This window comes from Melanotaenia boesemani, chromosome 7, assembly GCF_017639745.1.
Source record: "Melanotaenia boesemani isolate fMelBoe1 chromosome 7, fMelBoe1.pri, whole genome shotgun sequence".
In the NCBI taxonomy this organism is placed as follows: domain Eukaryota; kingdom Metazoa; phylum Chordata; class Actinopteri; order Atheriniformes; family Melanotaeniidae; genus Melanotaenia; species Melanotaenia boesemani.
Genome location: NC_055688.1, coordinates 14,361,860 through 14,370,500, shown reverse-complemented (window position 1 = coordinate 14,370,500; position 8,641 = coordinate 14,361,860). Strand labels below are relative to the sequence as shown.

The 8,641-nt window shown below is 40.5% G+C and overlaps 1 long non-coding RNA gene across 1 annotated transcript; it reads right to left on the bottom strand.

The window, feature by feature from the left end:
* Positions 1 to 3,649: 3,649 nt before the first annotated feature.
* Positions 3,650 to 4,645, bottom strand: LOC121643165. The gene is made up of 4 exons (XR_006011050.1): positions 4,628 to 4,645; positions 4,286 to 4,374; positions 4,061 to 4,163; positions 3,650 to 3,770 (listed from the first exon to the last, which is right to left on the bottom strand). It is a non-coding gene; the product is annotated as an uncharacterized LOC121643165 (long non-coding RNA).
* Between the last annotated feature and the right edge of the window lie 3,996 nt (positions 4,646 to 8,641).

The following is an 8,641-nucleotide window of genomic DNA, read 5'->3' as shown; positions in this document are numbered from 1 at the left end:
TGTCCATAAATATACAATATTTCTGGAGGGTTAAAAGTTATTTTGCTCTCAACAGAAAATAAAGAAAAAATTAGATTTGTGAAGTGGAGCATTCAGCTATTGTCAGTTTGTCACTGTCAGCCGGGCCACCAGAGAGCTCCACCCTGTGAGTCTGTACGGGTTTGACACAAGGAGGTCGAGGTATTCTGAGTTTCTCATCTCCCAAAGGAGGTGGCATCATATCAGAAAACTGCACAAGCAGAGAGGAAAGAGAGAAGACTCTGTGGGTGTAAATGATGCATTTTTATCTTACTGCTCATGTGGCTTTTTTAGTAGTTTTGCAAATGAAGCATGACACAACAAGCAGCATCTTAGACTGTTTGGCCACTACCTAGAACTCACATACAGTTAATTAAATCAATGACTTATGCAAATTCTTTCAGAAAATAATAATAATAAAAAAAAAAAAAAAAAAAAAAAAAAAACTCTTTAGGCAAGGCAAGGCAAGGCAGTTTATTTGTATAGCACATTTCATTTACAGGGCAATTCAAAGTGCTTTACATAAAACAAAGGCATTACAGATTTTTAAAAATAGTAAAAGGCATCAACACATAATCACAAAAAAATAATAAATTACATTAAAATGATTAAAAGCCAGATAAGTTAAAAAGTTTCCGTGCAGATTTCATGCATAGGCGCATGAGAAAAGAAATGTTTTTAACCTGGATTTAAAAATGTCTGCATTTGGGGAAAGTTTAATAATAATAATAATAATAATAATAATAATAATACATTTTATTTAAAAGCGCCTTTCAAAACACCCAAGGACACTGTACAAAGGAACATTAAAATAGTTTAAAAACCACTATGTACAAAACAAACATTAAAACAGTTAAAAACAATAAGTGAAAAACTAAACGGAATGGAGGACAACAGAAAGATGGAGAATGACTAGATGGCATAGGACTGTCTGAACAAATGTGTTTTAAGTTGTGATTTGAGGAGAGGAAGAGAGCCTATGGTACGGATGTCAGGGGGAAGAGAGTTCCCATAGTGACGAGACGGGCAGGGGGGACAAGAAGCTGGAGAGAGGAGGAGGAGCGAAGTGAACGGATCAGAGTGGCAATGTGCAGGAGATCAGATATATATGGAGGGGCCATGGAGTGCTTTGAATGTAATGAGGAGAATTTTAAAGTTAATTCTTTGTTTTACGGGGAGCCAGTGAAGTTGCTGTAAGATGGGGGTGATGTGGTGAGTAGTAGGGGTCCGTGTAATGATGCGTGCTGCAGAGTTTTGGAGGAGCTGCAGTTTCTGGAGGGATTTATTGGGGAGACCAAAGAGAAGAGAGTTGCAATAGTCAATCCGGGCATTAACAAGACTGTGGACGAGGACGGCAGTGGTGTGGGGGGTGAGAGAGGGACGGAGACGAGAAATGTTTCTCAAGTGAAAATATGCAGACCGGGTGATACTGTTAATGTGGGAGTGAAAAGAGAGTGTGCTGTCAAGGACGACACCCAGACTCTTTAGCTGAGGGGAGGGAAGGACAGTTGAATTGTTTATGGAAATTGGATAACTGTTAGATTTGGAGAGGGGTGTGCCTACCAGGAGGACTTCTGTTTTAGAACTGTTGAGTTTGAGGAAGTTGGATGAAAACCAAGAATGAATTTTTTGTAGACGGGTGGTGGGGGAAGTTGGTGGAAGTGAAGAGGATGGTTTGGTAGAGAGGTAGAGCTGGGTGTCGTCCGCGTAACAGTGAAAATTAATATTGTGTCTGCGAAGGATGTAACCAAGTGAAAGAATGTAGATAAGGAAAAGGAGGGGCCCCAGGACTAAGCCCTGGGGCACACCAGCAGAGACAGGGAAAGAGTTTGATTCATGGGATTTTAGTCGAATAAATTGCGTGCGGCCAGAAAGGTAAGAAGTGAACCAGGCGAGGGGGATGCCGATGGATGATAGTCTGTCAAGGAGAATGCTGTGAGAGATGGTGTTGAATGCTGCAGTGAGGTCAAGAAGGATGAGAATGGATAGTAAACCTGAATCTGAAGCTATGAGAAGGTCGTTGGAGATTTTGAGTAGTGCTGTTTCAGTACTGTGAAGGGGACGGAAACCGGATTGAAATTGCTCATAAATAGTGTTAGTGATAAGATGGTTATGAAGTTGAGAAGCAACAGACTTTTCAAGGATTTTGGAAATGAAGGGTAAATTGGAAATCGGGCAAAGGTTATTGAAATTAGTGGGGTCCAAGCCAGGTTTTTTCAAGATAGGTGTAACTTTAGTGGTTTTAAGTGCAAGAGGGACGGTTCCAGAGATTAGGGAGGAGTGAATGATGTTGGTGATGAGAGGAGCAAGTGGGGAGAGGCAGGTTTTAACAAGCGCTGTAGGGATTGGTAGAGGGTTTGGATTTGAGGATAGATTCAGAGATGGCTTGGACGGAGGGGAGAATAAAACTGGAGAATGTGGTTATGGGGGATGAGTAGGGGGCGGTGAAGTCCACTCCAGAGACTGCAGCTCCCCACGAGGCCAGATTGGTGAATGTCGAAGATTTTGGAGACAAAGAAAGACATGAGTGAGTTACAGAAGTCAGTGGATTGCATGTGGTGGGGAAGAGAGTCAGGCGGCTTTGTAATATTGGTGAGGAGAGAGAAGAGAGTTTTGCAGAACTGCAAAACTTGTGTTGATTGGACTGAATGACACCAGAGTAGTAAGCAGATTTTGCTAAGGAGAGACTGTCCTTGCACTGGACGAAAAGTACCAAGATACGGAGCGATCCGATACCGCTATCTGTTCGTAACTGCCGCAAATACGGACAAGATACGGGGAAATCCCCGCCGCATCCCTCACGGATCCTATTTTTAGATCCCTCCGGATCCGGACCACTAAAGATCCAAAAACCCGGATTTTCACCCGCGAGGTATCCACAAGATGCGTGTTCATGTGATCCCTCGCGGATCCAATTTTAGATCGCCTCGGATACTGACCGCATCATTGGCAGATCATGTTCACAGATCACGGGAAATACGTCGAACATCCGCGACGGATGCCCGCGGGATATTCGTGGATTTTTCATTTTTTCAATATGTCTTATTTAATGGTTCTCTTCATTAATTATATGGTTTGGCATGTAACCTTTCATGTAAAAGTACTATCTTTTAAGATCTTAGCAGACATTAAAATCACCCAGTCAGTTTCAAACATCACAATCATAGTTATAATGTGACAGTCTTTAATCTTGGTTTGTGTACCATCATCATGTTGTACAAATCATTTGACCAAGTTACACATTACTATTTCAGCAACCATTTATAAAATTACATTGTCAGATTAAACTGTATAAAGAATATCAGCATTATTAAATGAACAGTGGGAACAGAATAGAATGAAGTCTAATAAATCAGGTGCATCTACAAAACTGCATAGCTGAATGAAAACACGTCAGACATGAAAAACAGACCAATGTTTTTCTTTTTTTCTTAATTAAAGCACACAGTTTTATTTCAAATAAATGGATCTGATTCCTCTCAGCGGCTGCCTCTGGCTATATACACCACTGGGCGCTCTCCGGTGCACCATCCTGGAGGACATCTTTTGTAGGTCAACGAGGTGGTGCTGACACCTTTCTAACATATCTGTGAGTCTTGTTGCCGTCCATTCAGGTGGATATGCTTTCCATACGTCTTTGTCTTCAGTGTCCGTCTCCTCGTCGCTCATCATGCATGCAGGCACCCGTTCCAGGTATCTGTACTCCTCATTGGTTAAGATGAGCGAGCAGCAGATCGGCGTGAATTGAAAAGCTTTAACAGAAAACATTAGATATTACTCTCAATGGAGAATGACATTTATAGGTCAATGAGAACACTTTAAATGTATACATTAAAAAATTTACATAATAAAGCATTTTTACTGCCTCTGCACTGCCAGAGACTTCATCTTTATGCACAGTTCATACAACACATTTCAGCTGTTGTATCCAGAGATAAAACTGCTGACTACAACACTGGAATGTGATACAAAAGCAAATCACAAATCCGATGCATTCTAAAGGATCTTAAAAATAAACAAATCTATAAGTGATTCAACTCACTCTATGTCTTCGGTTGTTGAGAGCTTTGGCCCTCCGATCCTCTTCCACTTTGTCTTCTGACAACTTAGATTCCCTCCTGATGTTCTCAAAGTATCTGTTGCTCCTACAAACACAAAAAGTGACACATTAATATGTGAAAGATCTTTTCAACAAATTGTCTTTCTTTGGAGAGATAAGCATTATTTTCAGAAGTAACCTTAAACAAGTTTTAGAGTCATAACTTACTTCTGATCAAAGAGGTGTCACATTCCTCTTCATCTGCAATTGTCCACAACATTGAATTTGTGCCACCGGAGTTGTGCTCAGACGTGAATCTGCAGATTACATCATAGAAAACACAACAAAGCAACATGAAACATGACAAACACTAAATCTACTCTGAAAATTCGTTAGTGAATATGTAAAATCAAAGTGCCATTATTTTTTTTTATCTGAGTCAATTTAAGATGGACTAAAGCATCATTAGTCTGATCTGATGAATATATAACTACTGAAGGTGATGCTGCATAGAAAAATACATATCTTGTAATCAACTTACAGACTATTAAATTGTTATAGATCTCTTACCTCTCATTTCCTCTGTATTTGTGCCCATCCTCCAGACTCCTGTGGATCCTTTTTGCCTCATGCTAAAACAGCCAATATCACAAACAGATAAAATTTAGATCATGTGAGAAAAATATTTTGACAAACTTTTGAAACACCACATTACAGCGGCTTGTACAGCTGTTTTTTGTTTGTGCCTGTGTTTGCAGACATATTTTGACTAAGGCGTGGTGTGCACTGCACAGTGCCCTGAAACATTTACAAGTGTGTTTTCCTACATGTCAGTTTTTGATTGTAAACATTGGAACATCATTGCAGAAATCAAAGCATATGAATCCCATGTTTCTAAGTCACTGAAGGGAACAAGGATTGTTTCTATAGATTTTTTTTTGCATATTAATATACATTTATAATGTAATTATGAATGACTTTAGCAAAGCTAATTTCCATCTTTAGTCCCTTACCACTTCAGAAAAACATTTTCTTTGCATGAACATTAATTTCACTCCTGTCAACAAAAGACAAAAAGGACAAGATGGTGTTGATCAAACAATTAAGAGAACTTGGGAAAGCACGTCATCCCATGTGGTGCATTGTAGGACGTAGCCGTCATACTTGCATTCTGTACTGTAATAATTCTGTACTACCTGTAAGCTATATATTTATACACACACACTTAGATACATACTGCTCATTGCACAACATACAGAAAACATTTTACCAAGTAACAGTTTTCTCTACCAAGCATAGTTGTACTGAGCTGCTTAAAATAGTGTTTTTGATGTGTACATATCCAACCACCTCAGGGTGTACAGTCATTCTGGTCTCCTCGCGATCCTCATCATGCTGACAGTTCTAGAAACTTTCTGTAAAAAGAGTAAGAAGATCAATAAATAAATCTACACCTCATTACAGTGGTTAATAATTCTAAAATAAGTTGTTTCTGTGTGGTTGTGGACACATTTTATCTAAGGGAACTTCAGACTGATAACTCACCAGTAAACATGCAATATTTTCCCATATAAGCAACAACAATAACAAGAAGGTTTAGTAAACAGCTTACAGGTTGGCTGTAGGAAAATGCTGTGAAGTGTGTGGTTCCACAGCTCCTCTGTTACTGCTACCACCACCAGCTGACCTCCAGTTCTCCAGCGCTTTAGTCACGTCCAGTTTCGCCATCTTGTCCATGTCTTGGTGTACACTGCACAATGCCCTGAAACATGTTCAGATATGTTGTGCAACATTTTAGGTATTGATTGTGAAAATTAGAACAAAATCCTTACAGAAACCAAAGCATGTAAATCCTATTTCTCCACTGACCTGCAGCCTTAGCATGGGATCGGGAACGTTTGTTTCTACTATTATAGCATTACATGGTTATTGTACATTTCTTTGCGTATAGTGAGTCCAGTTTTGTTATAGAGTCATTCCAGTTGTCGTCCTTGGGATTTGACGGAGGGCAGGAATGAACCAGGGAGCTTAGCCGGTGAAAGAGATGGATCTGGTTTTCAGTGGAGCATGAGTATTCAGAAGAGTATGGAGATTGTTGTTGTAGTGGGAAACCAGGTCATCAGGTGAGCTGTTGGCATGTGGACTGGGAAATTTGATAATATCAGAAGAAAAAGTCTCAACGTTAATGTCCTTAACACTACGAGATGAGATGGTCCGGGGGAGAATGATTCTGGACAGAAGGAGGTTGACATTGAAAGTAATGAGTCTATGGTCAGTGTACAGGAGCGTATGAGGTTTACAGTCAAAGGGAGTGATACCAGAGCAGCAGACTAAATCCAGGATGTGACCTTTACAGTGAGTTGGGAAATTAATGTATTGTTGCAGACCAAAACTTTCTAGACAAGATGATAAGTTATTGGAGAAAGCATTACTGTTATTGTCCATATGAATATTAAAGTCACCAAGAATAATTGTGTTTGATGTCAGAGATGAGAAAAGTGTAAGGAGATTGAAGAAGTCATTTAAAAAGTCCTTATTATGTTTTGGAGGACGGTAGATGGTAGCAACAATTGTAGGAGAGGGTCCAGGCAGCAGTGAGGCAGAGTACTCGAACGAGGAGAACACGGGAGCAGCAGGGACAGGCACGAATTTCCAACTCTCGCGGTGTAACATTGCAAGAACTCCGCCCCTGTCACACGCGCGAGGCAGGCAGGTGTAAACAAACCCCGGCGGGGCTGACTCGTTGAGTGACGCAAAGTCTTTTGGCTGCTGCCAAGTTTCAGTCAGGCACAAGAAGTCTAGCTTTCGATCCACAAGAACATCTTGGATCAGATGTCCTTTGCTGTTGAGAGAGCGTGGATGTTAAGGAGGCCGAAGCTGACGGTGGTGGAATTGTTCTTGGCCGCAGGGTTATCAGACCTCGGCAGGCTGGCCAGGACACTGTGATTAACACCGCGGCCAGCATTACGGGGATGACGTCAAGTAGTGGACCAAGTTGATTTTATGGAGTAAGAGTCATTGTACTGGAGCTTACCGCCCGATCCGTGGTGAATGTATCTCCGACGGGGCTGAAAGGCGATGTCCGGGTGGGTGTCAAGACCAGGTGGTGGCTGTGGAGTGCAGGTGTGGCGCCGAAGTTTTAAAAGTTCAGCAGCAGAAAACTGGAGGAGTGCGCCTGCTTGCAGGTGGACAAGAGACACGAGGAGCCAGCCGACAGCAAACCAGTGAATGGTCTGTAGAATAAGCATCGCTTCTTGTGAAGAGGGATGCGTGTCCAGGTAGGAATCTGTCGAAAAATAATTTAAAATTTTACCGGTGAGCAGCGGCGACAGACACGCCAGCGTTCACTCAACCGGAAGTCACTTCATTGCATAGGATTCTGGTTTAATCTCCACTGGCAGTTTGTTCCACTTGTTTGCAGCATAACAGCTAAATGCTGCTTCTCCATGTTTAGTCTGGACTCTGGTCTGGACTAGTTGACCAGAGTCTTTGGATCTAAGAGCTCTGCTAGGTTTATATTCTCTGAACATATCACAGTTGTATTCTGGGCCTAAACCATTCTGGGATTTGTAAATAATCAGAAGGGTTTTAAAATCTATTCTGTGACTGACTGGAAGCCAGTGTAAAGATTTCAAAACTGGTGTGATGTGTTCAGATCTCTTAGTCCTGGTTAAAACTCTAGCAGCAGAGTTTTGGATGAGCTGCAAATGTTTAATGCTCTTTTTAGGAAGTCCTGTTAAAAGACCATTACAGTAATCCAGCCTACTTGAGATGAATGCATGGATGAGTTTTTCTTGGTCTTTCTGGGAGACTAAACTTTTAATTCTGTTGATGTTTCTGAGCTGGTAAAAAGCTTAGTGACAGCTTTGATGTGGCTGCTGAAAGTCAGGTCTGAGTCTATCAACACTCCAAGGTTGCGAACTTGGTCAGTGATTTTAAGAGCCCGAGTCTCCAGGTGTTTGCCAATGCTGACCCTCTTCTCTTTGCTACCAAACAGAATAATCTCAGTTTTGTCTTCATGTCTACCACATGACTGGTCAGAAATGTTGTAGTACAAAAGGTATCCACAAGGAGACAGAAAACAAGTTTAAGATTCTTTATAATGTTATTATGATTAAAACTTTAAATTACATGACTGTGCTTAAGTATAGTTCATTGTATTTTTTTTTATTTTATTTTGTATGTGTAAAAATCTCTTTTCTATGCATAGCAAGCAAATATATTCAAACTAAATGAGACTTCATCTTTACGCTCACAGCCTGGTTGTGACATAGCTGACACTCATAATGACATGTCTAGATGGTACGGAAGCGTGAAGCTGTCACCCAAATTAAAAAAAAATCGGACCTTATCACGTTATAACGTGATATGTTTATTGTAAAAACGTAAAACGTATCACGTTATAACGTGATACTTTATTGTAATAACGTGAAACGTATCCGATATAACGTGATACTTTATTGTAATAACGTGAAACGTATCACGTTATAACGCGATACTTTATTGTAATAACGTGAAACGTATCACGTTATAACGTGATAAGTTTATTGTAATAACGTGAAACGTATCACGTTATAACGTGAT